Here is a 27,147-nt window from a genome sequence, read left to right as displayed (position 1 = left end):
GCAATCTAATAAAACTATATAAGATATTCTCCAGCTGTACAATCTGTGCAGTGTAGTGTGTGGTGTGTGGTTATTGTCTCATGGAGCCACGGCGGTGTAGTTTATGGACACCCTAAAATGTAAGTAATAACTAGATTTCTCTGTGTATCCTATTTATGAGCACCTTGGATTTGTATTTCTAATTTACATATTTAAGAAAAGAAATAAGGTCCTACATCACATTGTGTTCTCCTGTTTCCTACACTTGGCATCGACTAAGCATTGGCATTGACTGGGAATTCTCTGTAGCAAAGTTCAGATCTCTGTACTTTGTGCAGTGGTGTGGACCCACTGGGCTGCAGCCAAATACAAAGGGTGGATATCAGCTTTGTTAATTTTGATAACACAACTATAAGGCTGGCGTCACACGTAGCGCTTTGTCTGCGCTTGCAAACGCATGGAAACGCCTGCGATCGGGAACGAGCCGCCGGTGTTTTGCGTTAATTTAATGCAAAACATCGGCGGCTCGTTCCCAATCGCAGGCGTTTCCACATCGCAGGCGTTTCCACATCGCAGGCGTTTCACAGGCGTTTCCACAGTGTCAGGGGGGCCCGTCATCCGACCTGACACAATAAAGAATGGAGGATGTGCACCATTATATCTATATTGTACTGCACATGTCCAGCATAATATGTATATAACATACACTGTGATGTATATATGCAGTATCTGTGATGTATATATGGTGTCTGTATACACTGTATGTGAGTGTTGCATATGGCACTGAATGTATGTGTATATGCACATCAGTGTATGTATATGTGATTATAACTCGCATGTGGGAATATACTAATATATATATTTTTTAAGTGAGAAGGGGGGCCCCATGCAGTAGCCTCCTAGGGGGCCCCATGCAGTAGTCTGCCCTGTCTCTCCTAGTTACACCACTGTCCACAGCTATCTATTATTCATGATTTTAGGTCTTAAATATCTAATTCTCTGAGAACTCCTTTAAGATTCCTACATATTACAGTTACCCCTGCAGCAAGGTACATGATAATCAGCTTTTTATATTGGGGCCCATTCTAACAAGAAAAGAATAGTCCAATATCCTACAAAGTCAGAATCGAAAAATAGTTTTCCCGAACTCTACAAGACATAACAAGTAACCTCAAACTAGTTCCTTGTTACAATTTACTTAAGATCAATTTTCATGATAATGTTAGCGGCTTGGGAAATCTTCCTGACTATAGTCTGTCATGGGGACGAACAACTTCAGAAAAGTTTACAGGGGATAAAACATTGCGCTAACATTATGACTTTGCAGAATAAAATAGCTGGAAGCAAATATGAGAATGCAGGGGAGGAAACCTCCAGATACTGCTTGTTATACATAATGTTATTTCACAGCGCAATAACCTTGGAGCTTTAGGGGATATCACATTGAAGCCCAGAATCAGAGAACATGGAATCAGTCTACAGAGAACGCAAAGTAAGAGGAAAGACATCAGTAAACAGTTTTGATTTGGAAAGTTAGAGACCAACTAAGAATTTCAGCAAAATGATACATATATTAACCTTGAATGAGGCCGGCTTGTATTATCACACAGAAAAGTCATTTATGTTTCCTCTTTTGTTTTCTGTAAAGTTGCCTGCAGCAAATGCTTTGGTAGTATTGTCACTGCTAAACCGTCATGGATGGTTATTCATTATAGAGAGTACGGGGTTTAGATTATGGATGACTTGTTAGAATGGATCATGAAGCTGTCGGAGTAGAATTTTATATTGGGTTGAATAGAGTATCATATGAATAGTAGAAAAGAACAGATGAGTGGTTATTATTAAGATAGGATAAGATAAGATAATCCTTTATTAGTCCCACAGTGGGGAAATTCACAGCGTTACAGCAGCAGAGAGGGTACAGAGAATATTAGGGATAAATGAACAAAAAGAAAAGGGGGATAAAAAGACAAAAAAGAGACAAGCAATGATCGGCAGATTGATGTTTAGTCTGTGGATGGGACCTGCAGGGACTGGTTAGGTGGGGGGCGCAGGTTACTTCTGTTTGGGCCTTGTTTGTTGAACAGTCTGATGGCAGCGGGGAGGAATGACTTACGATAACGCTCCCTCTCACACTTGGGGTGAAGCAGTCGGTCACTGAAGGTGCTCCCCAATGCCACCACAGTCTCATGCAAGGGATGGGAGCTATTCTCCAGAATAGACTTCAACTTACACAGTGTCCTCCTCTCAGCTACCACCTGCACTGTGTCAAGAGGACCCCCCAGGACAGAACTGGCTTTCCTAATCAGTTTGTCCAGTCTGCTCCTCTCCCTCGCTGAGATGCTGCTTCCCCAACAGACTACACCAAAGAAGATGGCTGGTGCCACTACAGAGTTGAAGAAGGTCTTAAGAAGAGCCCCCCGCACTCCGAATGCCCTCAGCCTCCTCAGCAGGTGTAGCCGGCTCTGACCCCTCCTGTGAAGTGCATTTATCTTCTCTGCCCACTCCAGTTTATTGTTGAGGAGGACACCCAAGTACTTATAGGACTTCACTGCCTCAATGTCTGTCCCATAGATATCCACCGGTTGAGAAGGAGGACTGTGCTTACGAAAGTCCACCACCATCTCCTTGGTCTTCCCAGCATTAATCCTAAGGTGGTTTCGCTGGCACCAGTCCACAAATTTCCATATCAGTTCTTTGTACTCCCTGTCGTTCTCACCTGTAATGAGGCTGACTATTGCAGAGTCATCAGAGAACTTCTGGAGGTAGCAGCTACATGAATTGTACCTGAAGTCTGCTGTGTACAATGTGAAGAGGAAGGGAGCCAGAACTGTACCTTGAGGTGCACCTGTACTACTCATCACAGTATCCGACACACAATCCTGGGCTCTCACATATTGAGGTCGGTTTGTGAGGTAGTCTTGGATCCACTCCAGCCAGATCCAGTTTGTCCCTTAGTAGCCATGGCTGTATGGTATTGAAAGCACTGGAGAAATCAAAGAACATTATTCTCACAGTGTTCCCAGGTTTCTCCAAGTGAGAAAGAGTTCGGTGTAGAAGGTGGTTTTTAGGTGCAGATTGTAGCCAATTATCTGCTTAATAGATGAACACAGGAATCACTTCCATGCGATAACCTCCCATGCATGGGTACGTATCACGTCTTAGCGCCTTTAGGGCTAACCCACACAAATATATTTGGTTCTTGAAAAATGCACCATGTGGTTGCCAGTCAGCCAAAGGTTCGCCATCCATCAGCCAGCCATTATTTAACAGCCCACCGTAGTTTATATGTATAAGGTACAGATACAATGACATGTGCAACACCCCTGCCGATGCATAGGCAGAGGAGTAGTTGCGAATAAGCCCCTTTGTCTGTGTCCCACCAGTAGGTGAGCCTGTACAACTCACTTCAAGGTCATATAGTTAGGCCGTGGTCACACGTACCGCTAGGCGTCCGTTCATAACGCGATGCTAGCGCACAGGGACGGTCCTTGGCCCGAAAGCACATGCGTTTCAAGAGAAACGCTTTGTTAACGCATGCGTTTACATCGCGTTTACGATGCGTTTTGTAAACGGAAACGTTAAAAGTGATGTAATTAGGCAAATCACCTCTCCTCAGCTGTTATATATGCGTTTCAAACGCAATGAAAACGCAGGTCAAAACGCAACGTGTGAACGCGCCCTTAGGGTGAAGACACACATGGCGTTTTTTAGGCCGTTTTTGGGCCGTTTTTAGTTAGTGCGTTTTCAGATCGTTAAAAACGCATGCGTTAAAAAACGCATGCGTTTTTGACCAGTTTGAATTAAGATAAGTGCTCAAACCTGTCAAAAACGCATGCGTTTTTCACGATCTGAAAACGTTCCCGATCGCAGGCGTTTCCATAGAAACGCCAATGCGATCGAGCCAAGGCCCGCCCCGGTGGGCACGACTTTGTCTGCGTTTGCGTTTGCAAGCGCAGACAAAGCGCCCTGTGTGGCGCCGGCCTTAGGGTGAAGACACACATGGCGTTTTTGGGCCGTTTTTACTAATTGCGTTTTCAGATCGTTAAAAACGCATGCGTTAAAAAACGCATCCGTTTTTTAAAAATGCATGCGTTTTTTGAAAACGCATGCGTTTTTGTCCGTTTTTCATTGCGCAATTTCGGAAAAACGGACAAAAACGCATGCGTTTTCAAAAAACGCATGCGTTTTTAAAAAACGGATGCGTTTTTTAACGCATGCGTTTTTAACGATCTGAAAACGCACTTAGTAAAAACGGCCCAAAAACGCCATGTGTGTCTTCACCCTTAGGGTGAAGACACACGTGGCGTTTTTAGGCCGTTTTTGGGCCGTTTTTAGTTAGTGCATTTTCAGATCGTGAAAAACGCATGCGTTTTTTGAAAACGCATGCGTTTTTGACCAGTTTGAATTAAGATAATTGCTCAAACCTGTCAAAAACGCATGCGTTTTTAACTAAAAACGGCCCAAAAACGGCCTAAAAACGCCATGTGTGTCTTCACCTTTAGGCCGGCGCTACACAGGGCGCTTTGTCTGCGCTTGCAAACGCAAACAAAGTCGCGCCCACCGGGGCGGTCCTCGGCCCGATCGCATCAGCGTTTCTATGGAAACGCCTACGATCGGGAACGAGCCGCCGGTGTTTTGCGTTAATTTAACGCGAAACACCGGCGGCTCGTTCCCGATCGCAGGCGTTTTGCATAGAAACGCCGATGCGATCGGGCCGAGGCCCGCCCCGGTGGGCGCGACTTTGTCTGCGTTTGCAAGCGCAGACAAAGCGCCCTGTGTGGCGCCGGCCTTAGGCTCCTTTCACACGATGCATGCTCTCCCAGTCGTAGCTATTACCCTTATGATTATTGATTTTTTGCTACTTTTTTTACTCCAAAAAGTCAATTATAACTAACTTCCTACATGTCTATGTGAATATGTCTTGGCAATAGTTATGTAGAATTTATGTGAAAAAAGAAGGTAGGGCACAATTTACTTAACTGCCCTGGGCTTCAAAATGCCTTGTTCCCACCCTGATATGAACTGCACTGCTATCTACCTGTATAACATGTATGGTATTTGTACATGCCAGTCCTATACATACTGTATAGCTATCTCCTGCTGTCTACTTGTACTACATTCACTGCCCTGTTATCTACTTATTCTATGTGTACTCTACTACTTGTACTATACATACTGCATTGCTACCTGTACTATATATACTGTACTGATCTCTTCCTATACTAAACTACACACAGCTTACAGCTTACATTGGACAGAATGCAATACAAGTGATTGGACGACAGATCTTGCATCATACAAAACACTTAACTCCTGCCTTGCCAGGCAGGATCTACCACTGCAATATCCCCTGTGTGATGTAGTGACATGCTGTGGGACGTATTCGCAAGCACTCCTTCGCCTTGCATCGGCGAGGGTGTGGCACATCCCCTGCACCACAGCTCCAGGAATGATGTGAAAAAGGTGCAAGGAGAGGAAAAAGGTATGTTTTCTCTCCCTCTGTGTGTATATATATATATATATATATATATATATTAGGGCATCGCGGTGACTACTAACATGAACAAAGTGCACCAAAAAAAGTTGCATTTTGCCAGATCAGATTCATGAAGAACGTGCGCCAGAAATCATGAATATGGCGCCCTCTGCGCAGCTATGTCTAAGTAGAGCGCACATGCATATAGCGGAGCTACTGAAGCCGGCAGGCTCATTTATCCCCTCATATGGGACCAGAGACCCGAGCATGGCTGTGGGAGTGAAGAGGACTGATGTACGAGAACATGGAAAACCTAAGGTCTCTTTCACACTTGCGTTGCAGATCACATCAGAGTCTGATCAGGGTGCGATCAGGGTTTGGTCAGTGTCTCAGTTTTTCATGCGCATTTTCAATGCATTTTCAGGCGCAGATAACTCACCTGAAAAGGGCTCAGGACTGGGACTATCTTTTCTATGGCAATTGATGCATGAAAAACGCATTGCACTTGCATTGGACTTGCATGTGTCTCAGAGTGCGATGTGTTTTTCCTGCATCTCCATAGACTTGTATGGTGCGTTTAAAAAAAAAGTGCGTGTCTGTGTAAAAAAAAGTGCAAATGCAAGTTTCTAAAAACAATTGATTTTAATGGGTCAGAGTGCAATGCAAGTTCTGTGCGAAAAACGCAGGTGTGAAAGGGGCTTATGGGGCCTACGTTCACACATTCAGTTTTAGAGATGCAGGTTTTGGAACCAAAAGCAGGTGTGGATCATAACGTAACTTTCTCTATTTTTACTGCATTCCTCCAAAACTGCATCTGAAAAACTGATCGTGTGACCGCACCCTCAGGGCGCGTTCACACGTTGCGTTTTGACCTGCGTTTTCATTGCGTTTGAAGCGCATATACAACAGCTGAGGAGAGGTGATTTGCCTAATTACATCCCTGTTAACGTTTCCGTTTACAAAACGCATCGTAAACGCGATGGTAACGCATGCGTTAACATTGCATTTACAAACGTAAACGGTAATGTAATTAGGCAAATTACCTCACATCAGCTGTTGTATATGCATTTCAAACGCAATGAAAACGCAACCAAAACGCAACGTGTGAACGCACCCTCAGGGCGGTTTCAGACATGACTTTTGGTAGCGTTTTAAAAGCATCCAAAACGCATGCGTATCATTGGAAACGCATATACATTTTGACCAAACCAAATGCGTTTGGATGCATTTAAAAACACGACAAAAACGGCACGTGGGAAACCGCCCTGAGGGCGTGTTCACACGTTGCGTTTTGGTTGCGTTTTCATTGCGTTTGAAACGCATATACAACAGCTGATGTGAGGTAATTTGCCTAATTACATTACCGTTTACGTTTGTAAACGCAATGTTAACGCATGCGTTAACGCTTTGTTAACGCATGCGTTAACATTGCGTTTACGATGCGTTTTGTAAACGGAAACGTTAACAGTGATGTAATTAGGCAAATCACCCCTCCTCAGCTGTTGTATATGCGTTTCAAACGCAATGAAAACGCAGGTCAAAACGCAACGTGTGAACGCGCCCTCAGGGCGCGTTCACACGTTGCGTTTTGGTTGCGTTTTCATTGCGTTTGAAACGCATATATAACAGCTGATGAGAGGTAATTTGCCTAATTACATTACCGTTTACGCCTGTAAACGCAATGTTAACGCATGAGTTAACAAAATGCATGCGTTAACACTTTGTTAACACATGCGTTAACATTGCGTTTACGATGCGTTTTGTAAATGGAAATGTTAACAGTGATGTAATTAGGCAAATCACCTCTCCTCAGCTGTTGTATATGCGTTTCAAACGCAATGAAAACGCAGGTCAAAACGCAACGTGTGAACGCGCCCTGAGGGTGCGGTAGCATGTTGCATTTTGGTTGTGTTTTCATTGCGTTTTGAAACGCATTACAACAGCTGAGCAGAGGTGATTTGCCTAATTATATTACTGTTAACATTTGTGTTTGCAAAAACGCAATGTAAACGCAATGTTAATCAAAACGCATGTATTAAAGCATTGTTGTTTTGTAAAGGCAAACGTTAACAGTAATGTTAACAGTAAATGGCAGTAATGGCAAATTGGAACTTTTTTTTAACGGATACCTTTAATGGATCCAATTAATAAAACGGATAGCTTACTGTCTGTTGGTGTCAGTAAATTTTTGTTTTTCTTTTTTTTTTATGGCCATCTGTTTTTTTTATTCCTTCTATCGGTTCAAATAAAAGAAGGTCCAATGGAAAATGTAAAAGCTTATTCTAACACCACTGCGAGTCCATTTAAAATCATTGGGAAAGAATAACGAATACTCATCCATTTTTTTAAGCGGAATCCTGAAAGCCTGAAGGAAGTCCTTAGTATCAGTTCATTTCCATTTTTCATTATTTTATGGTCATCTGTTTTATTAAACTCTCTTCTTTGGCCACTAGAGGGCGTATTGAAACTTTGAAATGTAAAATCGGAGCATGTTCAGTATGAAAAAAAAAACGGATGGATTAACTGATGACACAAACAGATACAAATCGAGTTTTACATAGAAAAAAGTGTAATAATACTGATGTAAAGGAGATTTCCGTTAGCCTTCTGTTAGCGCCAGTTTCCATCAGTGTTTTGAAAGAGTCTTCCATAAGCCATCCGTTACTTCAGACGGACAAAATACTGCTGCACTTCACATCTGACTGTCAGTATAAAATAACGGAAGGTCAATGTAAAAACGGATTCGAAAAGGACACCATTACAAGTCCAGTGTTATGTGTTTTGGCTTCTGTTTTGCAGCTTCCATTTAAAAATGGATCAATAACGGATCAATTTTTTCCCATTGATTTCAATAGACTTGCAATGGTGACCATTAGCATCTATATAGCCAGCCAGTTCCCCCAGTGAACAGCCAGCCCCCCTGTATATAGCCAGTCAGTGCCCTGTATATAGCCAGTCCCCCCAGTATATAGCCAGCCAGTCCCCCTTGTATATAGCCAGCCAGTCCCCCTTGTATATAGCCAGCCAGCCACCTATTATATAGCCAGCACCCCCAGTATATAGCCAGGCAGCCCCCCAGTATATAGCCAAGCAGCCCCCCAGTATATAGCCATCCAGCCCCCATATATAGCCAGCCAGCCCCCCCCATATGTAACCAGCCAGTCCCCCAGTATATAGTCAGTCAGTTCCCCCAGTATATGGCCAGCCAGCCCCCTCCCAAGTATACAGCCAGCCCCACCAATGTATAGCCAGTTGGTCCCCCCCAGTATATAGCCTGGATGTCCCCCCACCCCCTATATATCGCCAGCCAGCACCCCCTGTATAAAGCCAGCCAGTCCCCCCCAGTATACAGCCACCCCCCCATATAAAGCCAGCCAGCCCCCCCAGTATACAGCAAGCCAGCCCCCCCAGTATATAGCCAGCCAGTCCCCCTGTACATTGCCAGATAGTCCCCCCTGTATACAGCCAACCAGTCCCCTCAGTATACAGCCAGCCTGCCCCCCAGTAAACGGCTAGCCCCCCCCCCCCCCCCCCGGTATACAGCCAGCCAGCCCCCTTCCCAGCACATAAAAATAATAAACTATGTACTCACCTTTCCGACGCTCCCCCCGCAGTTCTGCTACCTGATACAGTCCGGACGGCAGTGACTGCTCCGTGCGCTTCGGCGGCTCACAGACTATGATGGATTTCCCCCGGTGAGTCTTATGGCCAGTCCACCCCAGAGTTTGTGCCAAGTCTGGTTGGGGTTGTGCTGTTTGCTGGCCAGCTTCCTGACAGACTGTAGACAAAATTTTATCTATTTTGTTTTTTTTTTACTTTAGTTATGGTAATTCGGTTCATTTTGTACGATTTATAATCCAATGTATCTTACATTTTTTAGTTTTCCTTTTTTTCAAGGAACATTTGCCTCTGCCTTATGACTCTGAATAGAGTTTCTATTACATTCAGGAGGAGTTACTATCAGACTGTAAGTACTCATAGTACTTATCACTCGTAGTATCTATCATCTATCTGTCTAGTTATTCATCTCCTATAATCTGTCTATCTACCATTTATATATCTTGCTTTCTCTCTCTCTCTCTCTCTCTCTCTCTCTCTCTCTCTCTCTCTATATATATATATATATATATATATATATATATATATATATATATATATTAGAGATGAGCGAACATACTCGTCCGAGCTTGATGCTCGTTCGAGCATTAGCGTACTCGAAACTGCTCGTTGCTTGGACGAATACTTCGCCCGCTCGAGAAAATGGCAGCTCCCGCCGTTTTGCTTTTTGGCGGCCAGAAACAGAGCCAATCACAAGCCAGGAGACTCTGCACTCCACCCAGCATGACGTGGTACCCTTACACGTCGATAGCAGTGGTTGGCTGGCCAGATCAGGTGACCCTGGGATAGACTAGCCGCTGCCCGCGCTGCTCGGATCATTCTCTGTCTGGATGCCGCTAGGGAGAGAGCTGCTGCTGGTCAGGGAAAGCGTTAGGCTGTTCTATTAGAATAGTGTTAGGCAGGAGTGATTCTCCAAGAACCCAACAGCCCTTCTTAGGGCTACAATAACGTTATACATTTTTTATTTTTTTTTTTATTTGCTTGTGGCTGGGCTTGCTGGCACTAGTAGTGCAGCTAGTACCATATTGTGAGGAATTTGCAGGGGGACTTGCTACCGTTGTGTTTAGCTCTTAGTGACACACATATCCACCTCAAACACCAAAGTGGGACAATTTATTAGGGGTTTGAGTTGAATTAGGCACAGTCTGCTGATTTTTTTTTTTTTTAGCTGTATTTAATTTAAAGCTCAAACTCATCTTGTAAAGCAGTGTGCTCTCATTGTAGGCTACAAAATAGCCATAGGAGAACCCCAACGGCTTACTTAGGCCTACAATAGCGTTATATTTTCCTTTTTTTTGTTTGCTTGTGGCTGGGCTTGCTGGCACTAGTAGTGCAGCTAGTACCATATTGTGAGGAATTTGCTGGGAGACCTGCGACCGTTGTGTTTAGCTCTTAGTGACACGCATATCCACCTCAAACACCGAAGTGGGACAATTTATTAGGGGTTTGAGTAGAATTAGGCACAGTCTGCTGATTTTTTTTTTTTTTTACCTTTATTTCATTTTATAGCTCAAACTCATCTTGCAAAGCACAAAATCCAGTTGTGTGCTGTCAGTGTAGGTTAGAAACTAGCCATAGCAATAGGATACCATCGTTTTGTTAAAAAAAATAAAAAACTAAAAAAAAATAAACACAAAATTTTTTTTTTTCAAGTTTACACTTTAATTTGGAAAATGTTTAACACGAGGGCTAGGGGTAGAGGACGAGGGCGTGAACGTGGGCGTCCAACTACTGCAGGGGTCAGAGGCCGTGGTCCTGGGCGGGGTGAGAAACCACCTGCTGATGTGGGAGCAGGGGAACGCCGCAGAGGTACACTCCCTAGGTTCATCATGTCTCAAGTTACTGGGACTCGTGGTAGAGCACTGTTGAGGCCAGAACAGTGCGAAGAGGTGATGTCGTGGATTGCGGACAATGCTTCTAGCCATTTGTCCACCAGTCAGTCTTCCACGCAGTCCACCCATGTCACCGAAATCGGCACTCCTCCACCTCAGCCTCCTTCCCCCCAGTCTGCCCCCTCCCAGGAAAATTTGGCATTTGAACCGGCATACTCTGAGGAACTGTTTTCTGGACCCTTCCCACAGTCACAAACCACTTGTCCTGCTGCTGCTGAGCTATTTTCCGATGCCCAGGTTTTCCACCAGTCGCAGTCTGTGGGTGATGATGACATTATTCACGTAGTGGAAGAAGTGTGTAAAGAGGTGTCGGACGATGAGGAGACACGGTTGTCAGACAGTGGTGAAGTTGTTGTCAGGGCAGGAAGTCCGAGGGGGGAGCAGACTGAGGGATCGGAGGATGATGAGGTGACAGACCCAAGCTGGGTTGATAGGCCGGGTGAACACAGTGCTTCTGAGACGGAGGCGAGTCCTATAGCAGAACAGGTTGGAAGAGGCAGTGGTGGGGCCAGACGGAGAGGCAGGGCCAGAGCTGGTGCATCAGCGCCAAATGTTGCCCGTAGTGAAGCTCCCGTGGCGAGGGCTAGATTTTCAGAAGTCTGGAGGTTCTTTAAAGAAACACCGGATGACCGACGGACTGTGGTGTGCAACCTGTGCCAAACCAGGATCAGCAGGGGTTCCACCACTACTAGCTTAACTACCACCAGTATGCGCAGGCATCTGAATGCTAAACACCCCACTCAATGGCACCAAGCCCGTTCACCTCCGGCCGGACACACCACTGCTCCTTCCCCTGTGTCATCTGCTAGTCAGCCCCCTGCCCAGGACCCCGGCCCAAACACCTCCCGTGCGAAAACCCCATCTTCGCCTCCACGATCCTCCACAGCATCCACCAGCGTTCAGCTCTCCATACCCAAGACGCTGGAGCGCAAAAGGAGGTATAGCGCAACCCACCCACACGCCCAAGCCCTCAACGTCCACATCTCCAAGTTGCTTAGCCTGGAGATGCTGCCCTATAGGCTGGTAGAGACCGAGGCCTTTCGAAACCTCATGGCGGCGGCCGCCCCTCGGTATTCGGTCCCCAGCCGCCACTACTTTTCCCGATGTGCCGTCCCAGCCCTGCACAAGCACGTGTCAAAGAACATCCTCCGTGCCCTGACCAACGCCGTTTCTGACAAGGTCCACCTGACCACGGACACGTGGACGAGTGCTGCCGGGCAGGGCCACTATATATCGCTGACGGCACACTGGGTTAACTTTGTGGAGGCTGGGACCGAGTCTGACCCTGGGGCTGGTCATATACTGCCGACGCCGAGGATTGCGGGGCCTACCTCGGTCCAGGTCTCAAAGGCCTACTATGCCTCCTCCTCCTCCCACCCCTCCTCCACCTCCTCCTCTGAATTACCATCCGTGGGCATGGCGCCATCAGTCGGTAGCTCTAGGCACAGCAGCAGTGCCATCGCTAAGCGACAGCAGGCGGTGCTCAAACTGCTGAGCCTAGGCGATAAAAGGCACACCGCCCAAGAGTTATTACAGGGCATCACGGCGCAGACTGATCTGTGGCAGCACCGCTGAACCTGAAGCCAGGCATGGTTGTGTGTGACAACGGCCGTAACCTGGTGGCAGCTCTGCAACTCGGCAGACTGACACATGTGCCATGCCTGGCCCATGTGTTAAATCTCATAGTTCAGCGTTTCCTCAAGACATACCCCAATCTGTCTGATTTGCTCACGAAGGTGCGCCGCATCTGTGCGCATTTCAGGAAGTCCAGCACAGATGCTGCCACTCTCAGGGCAGTGCAGCGCCGCCTCCAACTGCCCGCTCACCGACTGTTGTGCGACGTGCCCACGAGGTGGAATTCAACACTAACCATGTTATCCAGAGTTTACCAGCAGCGCAGAGCGATTGTAGACTGCCAGATGTCAACTTCCACCAGAACTGGTAGTCAGGTCAGTCAGCTTCCTCAAGTCTACAATGAGGAGTGGACGTGGATGTCTGATATCTGTCAGGTGCTGAGTAACTTTGAGGAGTCAACACAGATGGTCAGTGGCGATGCCGCCATCATCAGCCTTACCATCCCGCTGCTTGGCCTGTTGAAAAACTCTCTGGTCAGCATGAAGTCGGAAGCTTTGCGCTCGTCACAAGAGACGGGGGAAGAAGATTCCCTTGTTGATAGCCAAAGCACCCTTAGGTCTGTTTCTCAGCGCATATCGGAGGAGGTGGAGGAGGATGAGGAGGAAGAGGAGGAGAATGTTGGCGAGACAGAAGAGGGGACCATTGTTCAGTCCTTCACTGTTCAGCGTGTATGGGCAGAAGAAGAGGAGTTGGAGGAGTTGGAGGAGGAGGAAATAGACAGTCAGGCCAGTGAGGGGAGTGAATTCTTGCGCGTTGGGACTCTGGCGCATATGGCAGATTTCATGCTAAGCTGCCTATCCCGTGACCCTCGCGTTCAAAGAATTTATTCCAGCACCGATTACTGGGTATTCACTCTCCTGGACCCACGGTACAAGCAAAATCTTTCCACTCTCATTCCTGGAGAGGAAAGGAGTGTGAGAATGCATGAATACCAGCAGGCCCTGGTGCACAAGCTGAAACAGTATTTCCCTTCTGACAGCGCTAGCGGCACAGGGCGTACTTCTGCGGGACAAGTAGCGAGGGAGAGTAGGCGACCAGGCAGCTTGTCCAGCACTGGCAGGGGTACGCTTTACAAGGCCTTTGCCAGTTTTATGTCACCCCAGCAAGACACTGTCACCTGTCCCCAGTCTCGGCAGAGTAGGGCTGATCTTTACAGAAAGATGGTGAGGGAGTACGTAGCTGACCATACCATCGTCCTAAATGATCACACAGCTCCCTACAACTACTGGGTTTCAAAGCTGGACATGTGGCATGAACTGGCGCTATACGCCTTGGAGGTTCTTGCCTGCCCTGCCGCTAGCGTGTTGTCCGAGCGGGTTTTCAGTGCAGCTGGTGGCATCATCACCGATAAGCGTACACGCCTGTCGACTGACAGCGCTGACAGGCTGACGCTTATCAAGATGAATAAAGCCTGGATTTCTCCGGATTTTCATTCTCCACCAGGTGAAAGAAGCTCAACCTGAATAATGTATGCACTCCTCCTCCTCATTGTCCTCCTTCTCCTCCTCTTTGTACACTACAGCAGAGGAAACTGGCTATTTTTTGCCAGGGCCAACTGGCTCTAGCTATAGTACTCTATGTATTTCATTTTTCTGGAGGGCCACCTACCCGGTCCTCTGTTTTAAGCAATTTTTGGGAGTGCCACATACAGGCACTCAATCCACCTACCTGCTCCTCTGGTTTGAAAACTTTTTTGGACTGCCACATACAGGCACTATCCAAATTAAATTGTCTCCATAGCAGCCTCCACATGTCGTCTTTTTAGCTGGCTCCACACGTTGTCTCCATTGCTACCTCCACACGTCATCGCCATAGCTGCCTCCAAAAGTCGTCCATATAGCTGCCTCCATACATCGTCCCCTTATCAAACGAGCTGTGTCAGGCAGAATTTTGGGTTGTTTTCATGGCTTCCACATCAAACTTGTTAACTTTGTCGCCACCCTGCTGTGTAATCCACAAAATATACTGGCAAACTTTTATCATTTACCGATATTATTTCAGCGCTTCTTGCGCATCTGTTTACATTCCCCTCACCCGCCATATCCCAAACTTATAAAAACGCTACTACACTTGATCTTATACAAAAGGTTCTTAGAAGTGCTGTTTGGGGAGTAGCCTAGAGACAGGGGCTTGGATTGGCAAAAGCTCGCCTGCCAGCGGAGCGCCAGCTCCATCCCAAGATCCAACTAACATAGTTTTAACTGCAGCACCTTTAATCTACTACTAGTTCACTGCCTCCATACATGGTCCCCTTATCAAACGAGCTGTGTCAGGCAGAATTTTGGGTTGTTTTCATGGATTCCACATCAAACTTGTTAACTTTGTCGCCACCCTGCTGTGTAATCCACAAAATATACTGGCAAACTTTTATCATTTACCAATATTATTTCAGCACTTCTTGCGCATCTGTTTACATTCCCCTCACCCGCCATATCCCAAACTTATAAGAACGCTACTACACTTGATCTTATACAAAAGGTTCTTAGAAGTGCTGTTTGGGGAGTAGCCTAGAGACAGGGGCTTGGATTGGCGAAAGCTCGCCTGGCAGCGGAGCGCCAGCTCCATCCCAAGATCCAACTAACATAGTTTTAACTGCAGCACCTTTAAACTACTACTAGTTCACTGCCTCCATACATGGTCCCCTTATCAAACGAGCTGTGTCAGGCAGAATTTTGGGTTGTTTTCATGGATTCCACATCAAACTTGTTAACTTTGTCGCCACCCTGCTGTGTAATCCACAAAATATACTGGCAAACTTTTATCATTTACCGATATTATTTCAGCGCTTCTTGCGCATCTGTTTACATTCCCCTCACCCGCCATATTCCAAACTTATAAGAACGCTACTACACTTGATCTTATACAAAAGGTTCTTAGAAGTGCTGTTTGGGGAGTAGCCTAGAGACAGGGGCTTGGATTGGCGAAAGCCCGCCTGGCAGCGGAGCGCCAGCTCCATCCCAAGATCCAACTAACATAGTTTTAATTGCAGCACCTTTAATCTACTACTAGTTCACTGCCTCCATACATCATCCCCTTATCAAACAAGCTGTGTCAGGCAGAATTTTCAGGTGTTTCACCAGATACATAGTGGAACTCGGCCCATCTGTCGCCGCCTTGCTGGAGACCTGAAGTTGCAATCATAGCAGCGCAATATGGATGCCCCATACTGTCGCTCTTAATCATGGAACCATTTCCGTAAAAACAATTAAAAATAGAACCACTATGCTATTCCATTATTCCTAGGTGAAATATTCAAACGACCCGGCCTGCTTTGAAAATTATAATTATTTCAAAGTAAACGCTTCTGGCCCCCAGGCCCATTTTGGGTGGGGAGGAGCCGAGAGACAGGGGCTTGGACAGGCAAAAGCTCGCCTGGCAGCGGACCGCCGGCTCCATCCCAAGATTAGGCAGCCTCAGAGGCATCCATGCATGCTGCCCCTGCTGTTTCCTGTCCATTTCGCCTCCACGATCCTCCACAGCGTCCACCAATGTCTCCATGTGCAACTTTCAACTGTCTATACCACAGACGCTGGAGCACGAGAGGATATGCAGCACATCATCCCCTTATCAAACGAGCTGTGTCAGGCAGAATTTTCAGGTGTTTCACCAGATACATAGTGGAACTCGGCCCATCTGTCGCCGCCATGCTGCAGACCTGAAGTTGCAATCATAGCAGCGCAATATGGATGCCCCATACTGTCGCTCTTAATCATGGAAGTCGTCTCCATGGCTGCCTCCACATGTGGTCCCCTTATCAAACGAGCTGTGTCAGGCAAATTTTTCGGGTGTTTCACCAGATACGTTATGGAACGTATGCTGTGTTATCAACTAAATATACCGTCAACCTTTTGTTCACATAGGAAATCATTTCAGCGCTTCTTGCTCACCTCCTTTGGTGAAACCTGAGTCCATTTAGGGTATGTCGCCATGACACTCTCTAGCCTGCTGCCGCTGCCTCTGCGTGCCGTCCCCTATAGTGTCAGGGTCAATTATTGCATGTTTTAGATGCTATCTAGCCTCATTCGGTCACTCTGTCATGGCCATGCTGTTGCCCATAATTTTGGCATAATGGTGCGATTAAGCAGCCTCAGAGGCATCCAGGCATGCTGCCCCTGCTGTTTCTTGTCCATTTCCGTGGTGTTTCCATCCTTTTCTGAGGTTCCCAGGTGTTTGGCCAAGCTTCCCTGTGCAGACCCTTGGTCCCCTTGAAAAATGCTCGAGTCTCCCATTGACTTCAATGGGGTTTGTTATTCGAGACGAGCACTCGAGCATCGGGAAAAGTTCGTCTCGAATAACGAGTACCCGAGCATTTTAGTGCTCGCTCATCTCTAATATATATGTATGTGTATATATATATATATATATATATATATATATATATATATACATACATACATATCCTATCTATTATCTATCCATCTATCAATCAATCAATCTTTTATCTCTTCTATTGATTGGGTGTTTTGCTTGTTTGATAGAACATTATATATAGCCAAAACATTGTACTCTGTGATCAGAAATCCAGCTTTGCTTACCCCTTAGGTCCTTTCGAGTTTAGTAAGGAAAATATTTGGGGACATTATTCTCTAGGTATGGAAATAGTGTAATTAATCATTAGCCTGATTATCAATTTGAAGTGGACTGTACTCAGTAGGCTTTCAGATAAACTGCTCACTACAGGAGAAAGAACAGGAAAAAGGTGCAGAGAAGCTGATTTACTTATAGAAGTGTCATAAATTAAAAAAAAACACTTCAATAGGTTTAGTTATACTTTAAACATTCTTGTTATCTCTGGGTTTCATTAAGATTCCTAACTTTCTCAATACTCTAGTGTTGATGACAAGAGTATTCGTTTTTCTATAGTGTTGTTTAAAGATCTCATAGCACAGGGGGCAGTGATGTGTCTTTGTGAATTACAGGTATAGTTTAATTCCGCCTCACCTTATAAAACGGGCACATTAATGCATTACAAATCTAAATGAACTTGTCTAAATCTAACACGTTATGAATTCCGATTTCCACTGTAGATTTCACACAGAATTGCCTTGCCATTTAATTAACTGGCTTGAGATCTGGAAAACTCTGAATGTTACTGCAAGGCAACACGTTCCCATATTGGATAGCACCTAATCAGATATTCAGGGCACAGTAAAAACAATATTACTTGGAAGGCGGCCTGCAGGTATTATCCCAGTAGCTTCTGGGAGGCTTTCAAAACTATGTACAGTAAAGGAGATAATGTGTTTCACAGAGGAGCCGAGGCTTGAATCATATAACAACCTTTCCATAATCTGGACTGAACTGACTTCATGGCAAAGAAATGTATGCGGCTTGTAGCAACTCCAGCACAAAGGTCAGAACGTTTTCACCAATGGCACGAAGATTTGTTAATGCGATTGTCACTTGCAGGGAATAAAATATAACAAAACATAGGATAATGGTTTACAGAGAAGAGGGATATTGTGATATTTCTCTATTCCAGTTAAGCTGTCAGGAGAAATTGACCTGATAAACCACTACCGGTATATCATCACGCAGCTGAACACCTTCTAGATCAGTGATGGCAAAGCTTTTAGAGACCGAGTGCCTAAACAACAACCAAAAACCACTTAAGTTACTGCTTAAATTGCCATGTTGGCACTTCGCAATAAATATCGCTGCCTGCTCTTTCACAGTTTTTGATCGTATCAGCGTCCAGATGACACAAATACAGTAAAAAGAAAGTGGAGGAAATTGGTGTATCATTGCAGCTTCCCTCCAAAGTCCCTTAAACTGGAATAAAAGCAGGTCCTGGATCCACAGCTCCAATGGTAATCCATCTCTTCTACGCCTTCTCGCTCCAGTTTCAGGCAGTCCAAGATGTGTGTTTGGAAATAGAACTGAGCATGGCATGTCCTAGGTTTCCTGGACTGTAAGAGGAGGCCTTGAGTGTCTGACAAACTCTGTGCTAGAATGACAGCTTGAGTGCCCTCAGAGAAGGCTCTAAGCGCCACCTCTGGTACCCGTGCCATAGGTTCGCCACCACTGTTCTAGATTATGTCTATTTCATGGCCCAGCATGGTGGTATTGTCCCAAAAATCACCTTTGAAATGACATGTAATTTGGTTGTATAAAGTCAAGGAGACGGAGAGTTTAACTTTGAAGTCAAGCTCTATTCATCTCAGAATACCCTCTTCGCTGTAATTGATAGCCTGCATCCAGACACATCACTAACCAGATCTCCTTCATTCTCCTTCATTTTTTACAGCCAATTTACAACTAATTTCAATGCTGATTTTCTGAATGATGCCAACACACTGAGCCATGAAAGAAACATGTGGATGGTGTTAATCTGCTTCACAACATACTAGTAAAAGTTACTTAGGTCAATTTCTGATGACAGGTTCCCTTTAAAGAGGACCTGTCACCCTGAAAATGACCCCCACCAAATGTGCCCCCCCCCATAACCCCCTCCCCAACCCCTTTCTCCCCAGCCAGTTTTTTAAAAAATGTATGTGTGGTAAGTTGATTTAAACCGATCTGACTAAATAAGAGGATTCTCATAACTTGTGTCCGGGCGGTCAGCCTTATTCATAAGGGGGCCGGCCGACACACCCTCAGCAGGCCCTTGTCAGCGGGGACCTGTAGGAGAAGCCAGCTGCATCGCATATATTGCGTATTTGCTACCGGCAATATATGCAATGCTGTCGGCTTCTCCTACAGGTCCCCGCTGACAGGGGCGTGCTGGGGGTGTGTCGGGCGGCCCCCTTATGAATAAGGCCGACTGCCCAGACACAAGATATGAGAAACCGATCTCTTATTAAGTAAGAGGTCGGATCGGTTTAAATCAACTTACCACCCATACATTTTTTTTAAAACTGGCTGTGGAGAAAGTAACTGGGGAGAGGATTATGGGGGGGGGGGGCATTTGGTGGGGGTCATTTTCAGGGCGACAGGTCCTGGTTTGTTACTGGAACAACCTAGCCGGTGGACCATAGCTTTCCCTCACTACTTATGTAGTAATATCTCAGGGAGTTGTGAGATAAAAAATAATACATACCTCCTGCACTTGTGCCATTTTGCAGGAAACTTGCCCAGCCCCAGGAGCAGGTGGTTGTTTTATAGAAAATAAGAGGCTGCTGGGAATTAGAGATATATCTTGTGCATTTAGTGTGAAGATTTCCTCGTAAAATAGTAAATTGCTCAGGGTCATTTCACGTCTCTGTTATGTCTTCAGTTATTTCCTTCAGTTACTTTCAGACAAAATCAGGAAAGACAAACACATAGAATCTGTGTAAGTCTTTCCGTCTACATCTCTTCTGTTGTATCTGTTCTACCTCATCTGGTTTTGGTTCAGTATAAGTGAAAGAAATAACTAATGGAGGTGTGAAGTGACCCATTAAAAGATACAATCCTCCAGAGGTTTACGTTAGGATAACCCCCTACAGTACTTACTAAGAGGGTGTAAACCTTCTACAGGCAGTCCCCGGGTTACATACAAGATAGGGTCTGGAGGTTTGTTCTTAAGTTGAATTTGTATGTCGAAACTGTATATTTTATAATGGAAGTTCTAGAAAAAAAAATTTCTTTTGCCCCAGTGACAATTGGAGTTTCAAAATTTTTGGTGTAATTGGACCAAGAATTATCAATAAAGCTTCATTACAGACACCTTACAACCGATCATTGCAGTCTGGGACTATAGTAAAGCATCCAGAGAGCTTCACCAGAGGTCACAGTGGGCAGAGGGGTCCGTCTGTAACTATGGGTTGTCTGTAAGTCGGGTGTCCTTAAGTAGGGGACCGCCTGTATTTTAATATGATGCATAGAGAAACCCCCAACCTATTCTAATTAACATATAAACTTTAAGGGCGCCATATATTTTGACTAGAGCGATAAAATAAAAAAAACTCTTATTGATCAGAGGCAGACTGACCATAAAATATGTTTTTTCAATAATTTTGTATTTAGTCATGGCTCTTTTTTATATGCAATATGTTTTATCAAATAACTTGTTCTATAATAGCCTACTGTAAAGACACATAGTGGGTGATTTGTCTACCAGGTTGACCAGGACAGTGATGGGACTTCTCTAGAAATTAGGCAGCCAAGTAATAAAAGAAAACTATAAAAAAGTGAGAAATCTCACACCAGCGGGTATTCCAACCAATCAATGCTCTATAGAAACCCAATGCCATGTGTGACTTTCAAATGTACGTGTTAATTGCAGAAAGCTCTTTTCCTAAAGTTTCCTAGAAGTGTTTATTAAGTACAGGAAGGGTAATAAAAATGAAAAGATACTATAATAAAATTCAAAACACCCAAATTTGTAATAAATGGAAGACTAAGCAATCATAGACCACAACTCATAATCTTGAAGAAAAAAAGGAAACTTTTGGTTCAGAATTGTCATTTCTCTATTAATTTCTCATTAGTTTCAAGGGTTTTAATAAAAGATCTTATATTAATTGGTAGTAAAATCAAAAACAGAGTGGCACAACACACCAAAAATGTGGTGCCAAAGAGAAAGTGCACAGAAAACAAGTCATTATAACAGCAATGGTGGTAATAGCTAAAGGGGAAGGCAAGGGAGAGAAAGAGAACAACAGGAGAGGACACACCTCTTCAGGAATAGGGGAAGAGTTAACCCCTTAATGACATGTAACGGCTCCCGAAATATATGGTGAGGGCTCACGGGCTGAACCCTCTCCACACCCAGTTGTAACACCCGTAATCAGTGCTAGCACTGATGGCGGATGTTCACCATGCGATCGACACCGGCAAAGTTGCATGGATGCCGCCATCTTGCCTTAGATCGCCACTTCTCGTGGTCAGGTAGTGATGATCTGTTGCTATGACAGCCTCGGGTCTTTGTAAGACCAGTGGCACACTGTAATGCATGATCAGAAAAATCCCCATATACTGCCATAAAAATATATGCGTTTTCAACAATGCAACTACTTTGAAAAACACAATGAAAAAGCACCTCAAGAAATGAAGACAAAAAAAACGCAGGGGAGAAAACGCCAAGTTAAGACATTTTAGTCAAAAACCCATTGAAAAAGCCAATATGCAAATATGATGCGTTTTTCAAGGATGCAAAAACGCAATGAAAAATCACAAAAAAAATGTCACATATGTCACCGGCCTAATAAGTTAGCCAAGAGCAAAACTGTGGGTTTTGTCTGAATACAAAGGTGCATAACCCTGAGCGGCAGGAAGACATCGGGGCTCATTTACTAAGGGTGTGCGGGCCGCAAAAACATTGGATATTCCAACGATTACTATTTTGCGGCACATTTAAAAGGGGATTGTGGATCGGATTTTGGCACATCGGCGTCGGCTTTCATGCAACAGAAATTGGAGGGCAGGCCGTCGGAAGATCTGATGGATTCGGACTGAGCACGGGATTTAACATGCACTTACATGCACCAGGAAGAAGAAGGTGAACTCCGGCGGACCTCAGCGGGGAAGCGTCACATGCAGGATATTGGGCGCACGATCTTGGTGAATCGCGCCGGACTTCATCTTCGTCGGACCGTCTGGATCAGGTGTCGCGACAGGACCGGGTAAGTAAATGTGCCCCATCATGTGACCAGGATGTTGAAATGATCCCCAAATGTGTTCCATGGAGCCTAAGGTTAGAATCAGATAACTTGATGTATACTTATAGCAACTGTGGTGCAACAGAGTTGGATACCCAGGTCTCTCTCTATGTAATTTTTAATATCACAGCCAGTTTTCATTCCGTAATTGCTTTCATTGTTGACTCCATAGAAATCAATATTGGTTTTATGATGAACACATGGTTGATTATCTGATTAGAAAATACAATCCAAACACTGTAGTCACTGTCCATGCATCAGAGATCACAAATAACAATAGCTGCAAATGACTGCTAAAATGTACTGCATACTGAGTATTTGTGAAGTGTTTTTTTGCATATTTCCATGGAATTTTCTATAGGAAAAAAGATTTGTAATAAAACCCCTTGCATTTAATAGTAATTTTAAAAGAACAAAACACTGCCAAGAAAAGTACAGCATGTGAAGAAAGTCAAAAGCTAGATGCACACAATGGATCCTCATAAACTACCGGTATACGGTAGAACCGTTTTCGTACATCAGTTGTAAACTAGTTTATGGTGATCTATGAAAACCACTTTAACCACTGAGGGTGATGTCACACGTGGCGTTTTGAACGCTTTTTTTTCCAAATATCTAAATTCAAACTGGTCAAAAACGTATGCGTTTTTTGACGAACTGCTTAAAAACGGGCCAAAAACGCCATGTGTGGCATCACCCTGAGGCTTTCCACAGGGACCACATATTACGACTTCACTTCCCCATTGGCCATTGGCAGAAACCTTGGCACATGCCCTGGGTGTTAGGGGGTTGTCACGGAGTGATATGAACCCTCTTTTATGTACTGAGGGTGCTGCCTGCGAATTTGCAATCATGGAATCAACTTTGCAAGTTATCTCCCTTCCTCAGGTAATGACATAACAATCTGATCAGTGAGGGTCCAACTTTTGGGACCCCCACTGATCACTAGAATGGGCCGCCCAGCAATATGGAGATCTGGGGTCTCATTCTATCTAGTAGTATGAGTTCTTGCCAAGCACAGGGCTTGGCTATCATTGGCACTCACATAGAGGGGGAGATTTATCATACGCCGGCACCACCCCTTAGACCTTTTGAAGTATGTGGTGGGCAGACCCGGCAGTTTTGTGTAAAAACCACTGAATTAAAGTTTTCTGGATTTGCAAAAGAACACCAGCACAGGGCGTTCCTGCCCCGTGTCCACCCCTCCACCGGCCACCACACCCCACTACACCCCCTCAACGCCCACATGGAGAAAACTGGCATAGAAGAAGTAATAAATCTTCCCCAGACAGTGTATAAGAGTGCTGGAGATAGCCAAGCACTGTGCTCAGCAATTTCTAACACTCCCATACTATTTAAGTAATGCATGAATTTTTTTTTTGTTTTGGTACCTGCATAATCAGCATCCCAGATATGTTTAGGGTGATGCCACACATGGCGTTTTGGACCCGTTTTGAATCCGTTTTGAATCCGTTTTGCTTAAAAGCAGGCCAAAAACTGATTAAAAAAGGGTTCAAAATGCCATGTGTGGCATCACCCTTACAAAGCTTTCCCAATCCCCTATAGCGCCACCAGCTGTTTTAAGTGGTGAAAATACTGACAGACCAGCCTTATGCACACCAGCATCTGTTCTGGATAATATTGAGCATTTAGGTAGTGATATATATACGTGCATATATATGTTGTAAAATTTTAGTTTAGTTATCTTACTTATAATAGTGTTAGTTTATTTAGATAATTGGTGGCTTTGCTCTGTAATTGACACCCCCACCCGCCATGCCACTTTTCCTAAAAGAAAATAAGTCCTATAAAAACTAAATACACCATCTAAATACTGGGTGATTTTTGGATATTAGTGATGACATTTATGTCAGCTCATTTCTCATGCTGGAGAGATTTGCTAAATATTCGTTTTAATATGCGTGCTGGAAATTGTATTTTACCCTTCTGGTTTCCTCATTTCCATTTCCCTTTTTTTTTTGCTGTAGAACTGAACTTTCACTGGAGTATTTTCCATGGAAAAGCTGGAAAGTGTGCAGCCTTTCACTGCTGGGATTGTGTGGCTCGCAGCCTTTCTTCCACAGATAATGGCTGGCAGTAGTACACAGAGGAGAGGTTGTGTGCCGGACTGATGAATTGAGTCATTGTTTGTCAGGATTGCTTGCATTTTTTCCTGGAGAGAAGGATTGAGGGTGTAAAACAGGCACCTTGTATGTTCTCCTACTTCAGCCTTAAGTGAGAAGAGAAAGAATAACAATCTTATAAAAATAAGACCATTCACTGAGGCCCATCAGCCACAGAGTCACTGGGAGCCGGCCTGCAACTTTATAGACTTACCTCATCCTAATTACACTTTCATTAGATTTCTTACATTGTTTTTATTATTTTAATTCAGTCGGATAACGTCATGCAAGTGTAAAAATGAATATGCTTTGGCTCAGTTATGGTTTATTCAGTAAAAAGTATGGGCCGAAAGGAATATTATTGACATTTAAAGGCATCTAGAATATTTTATTTTAATTATTATTCCGTAGAAGTAAATGTATTGATTGGTTCGCTACGAATCTGCCATTTTTCATGCGCTGAATCCAAAATCATTTCTGGTTCTCTTTGGATGATAATTCAAAATGGCAGCTAGGTACTGTTGGGGTTGGCCACTTTACCTCATGTTTTTTGTAATGTGTGATTAAGGCTACATTCACACGATGTATGCTCGCCGTAGTAGTACGGTGGGCATACATCGGCGCTGCAGAGAGGAGCAGGGGATGAGCGCAGCTTACTTCCGGCCCCCTCCATAGGAATATACAGCGTATGGCGCCATATTACGTAGAAAGATAGGATATGTCCTATCTTTCTACAGGCTACGGAGTGGTAGAGGGCCGTGAGCCCATAGAAGTGTATGGGGGACATATATACACCATATATACGTCGGCGGTATATACGTCCCCCATACGTTCGTGTGAATGTAGTGTGGGGGGCAGGATATTAGGTAATTAGGTAATTTACCGATATACATCTAAGTTCTGCATCAGTTTCTTGATATGTAAAGTGGAAACCTCCTGTCTTTTACCTCAGTTTACCTTCTACCTGGCAGTGTGATTGCTCATGGACAGATAAGATCACATGACCCTCTGTCTGCGGCCATTTTATGGTCAGGAATTTCCGGCTGATGAGGTAAAAGACAGGAGGCTTCACTTTACATATCAAGAAAGCGGAGCAGAATGTTTAATAGATGTAAATTGGTAAGTTACCTAATATCTGGCCTCCACCGTTACACACATCACATAATACATGAGGTAAAGGGGCCACTCCTTTAAGGCGGGAAAGTGAGAAAAAATTGTAAAAAGTTAACAAAATAAAAAAGGAACTTTCTATGACAAATCTGTGTTTTAGAGGTCTTGAGGTTATAAACAAATTTCCAGGACAACTGGAGAAACATTGGTTCACACGGAATAGATTCGGACCCCAATCAAATCTTTTGATTTAAAGCATCACATAAATCACATAAAAATCATATCCCAGCACATTCTCTTTCCCTCCTTGGGTCTTGTATACTCCATTTCATAAGAGTACACTGAGTGATAGTTCGATGCTTGAGAAAGATCTCTCACTGACCAAAATATTGGGATATGAAAAAAAATCCACATTTTTTTTTGTTTTATAATTTTGGAGAGCTGCCTATTCTTTGTTGATAGCTGAGTACATGGTTTGTCTATCAATTCAGATTAGGGACGTGTGAACTCAGTTCTCCATGTGGGTGGTTTTCCTAGTGGTAGGATCTCCAACAATTAGGCCGCGGTCACACGTACCGCTAGGCGTCCATCATAACGCGACGCTAGCGCACAGGGGGAGGTCCTCGGCCCGAACGCACATGCGTTTCCAGGGACGTGCGTGCGTTCGGGCCGAGGACCTCCCCCTGTGCGCTAGCGTCGCGTTATGAACGGACGCCTAGCGGTACGTGTGACCGCGGCCTCAGAAACCTGCCAATCTCAGGATGATAGAAAAAAAAAAGTGAAACAATGGTCAGTACTCCTGGTTTCTGTATTCCTGGTATTTTATAGAAAGGGAGAAGATGTGCATATTAATATACAGTTACAATCTAAGTAGTCAACCCCTGAATATAATCCCTTATTTTAGAAATCATCCTTATCTCATGCAGACATGATGCCACTAATAAATATCTTTTTTAGTTGCCGTATATGGGCTTAAGATAAAGCTTATCATATATCGGGTGCGTTCACGATGATAAAGTGGTTGGACTCTCTTTTATATAAGTTGCCCATGTGCCTTTTCTGCCATAATAATAATACCTGTATGTTCATTAAGTGATTCAGCAGTCCTGCTACTTACATATTGCTGAATAATTGCATTGTGTTAAAGGGGTTGGCCACTTTTCAATAAATCTCTTCAATACATGTCTCTGCATGTATCTGTACCTGCATATTTACCTCCTGTGAGAGCTGCAGCCTTTCCCTGTTCTCATCTTGCTGCCCTCTGCATATATACACATCTTCCTCTCTCACTGCTCTAGACCGTCCTTATGGTGTCATCGGCTATGTGTTTGTTCCTCACTAACAGGAAGAGGGGGAGTAGGATGAGCTATAACTCTCCTGCTACAACTCCTCCTATTCATCAGCTCAGACATGTAAACAAAGATCCCTGGACAGTTTGAAGACAGCAATATGTAAGTAGCAGGACTGCTGAATCACTTAATGAACATTCAGGTATTATTATTATGGCAGAAAAGGCACATGAGCAACTTATATAAAAGAGTGGCCTACCACTTTATCATCGTGTTTAGGTAAACACAATGTTAACTTGAAGTTAACACAATACGATTTGCCAAAATTCCTCCAAACAGCCCTTGCATTGCATTTCAAATTGCAATGAAACGCCACGTGTGAATGCAGTCCGGCTCGGAAAGCATTGACTGTGATATTCTGAATGAATGCTAGAAATATGG

At 44.5% G+C, this 27,147-nt stretch overlaps 1 long non-coding RNA gene across 2 annotated transcripts; it reads left to right on the top strand.

Moving 5' to 3' along the window:
- The first annotated feature begins 5,324 nt into the window (after window positions 1-5,324).
- Window positions 5,325-25,395, top strand: LOC140105935 (uncharacterized). 2 transcript variants are annotated; one of them, XR_011850685.1, is made up of 5 exons: window positions 5,325-5,464; window positions 9,073-9,153; window positions 9,356-9,425; window positions 17,855-17,956; window positions 24,173-25,395. It is a non-coding gene; the product is annotated as an uncharacterized lncRNA (long non-coding RNA). The 2 variants fall into 2 exon arrangements; XR_011850683.1 differs by lacking the exon at window positions 17,855-17,956.
- The last annotated feature ends 1,752 nt before the right edge of the window (window positions 25,396-27,147 follow it).

The sequence above is a fragment of the Engystomops pustulosus genome, chromosome 11 (assembly GCF_040894005.1).
Source record: "Engystomops pustulosus chromosome 11, aEngPut4.maternal, whole genome shotgun sequence".
NCBI lineage: Eukaryota > Metazoa > Chordata > Amphibia > Anura > Leptodactylidae > Engystomops > Engystomops pustulosus.
Note: the sequence above shows the minus strand (reverse complement) of the source record. Positions and strands in the feature narration are given on the sequence as shown.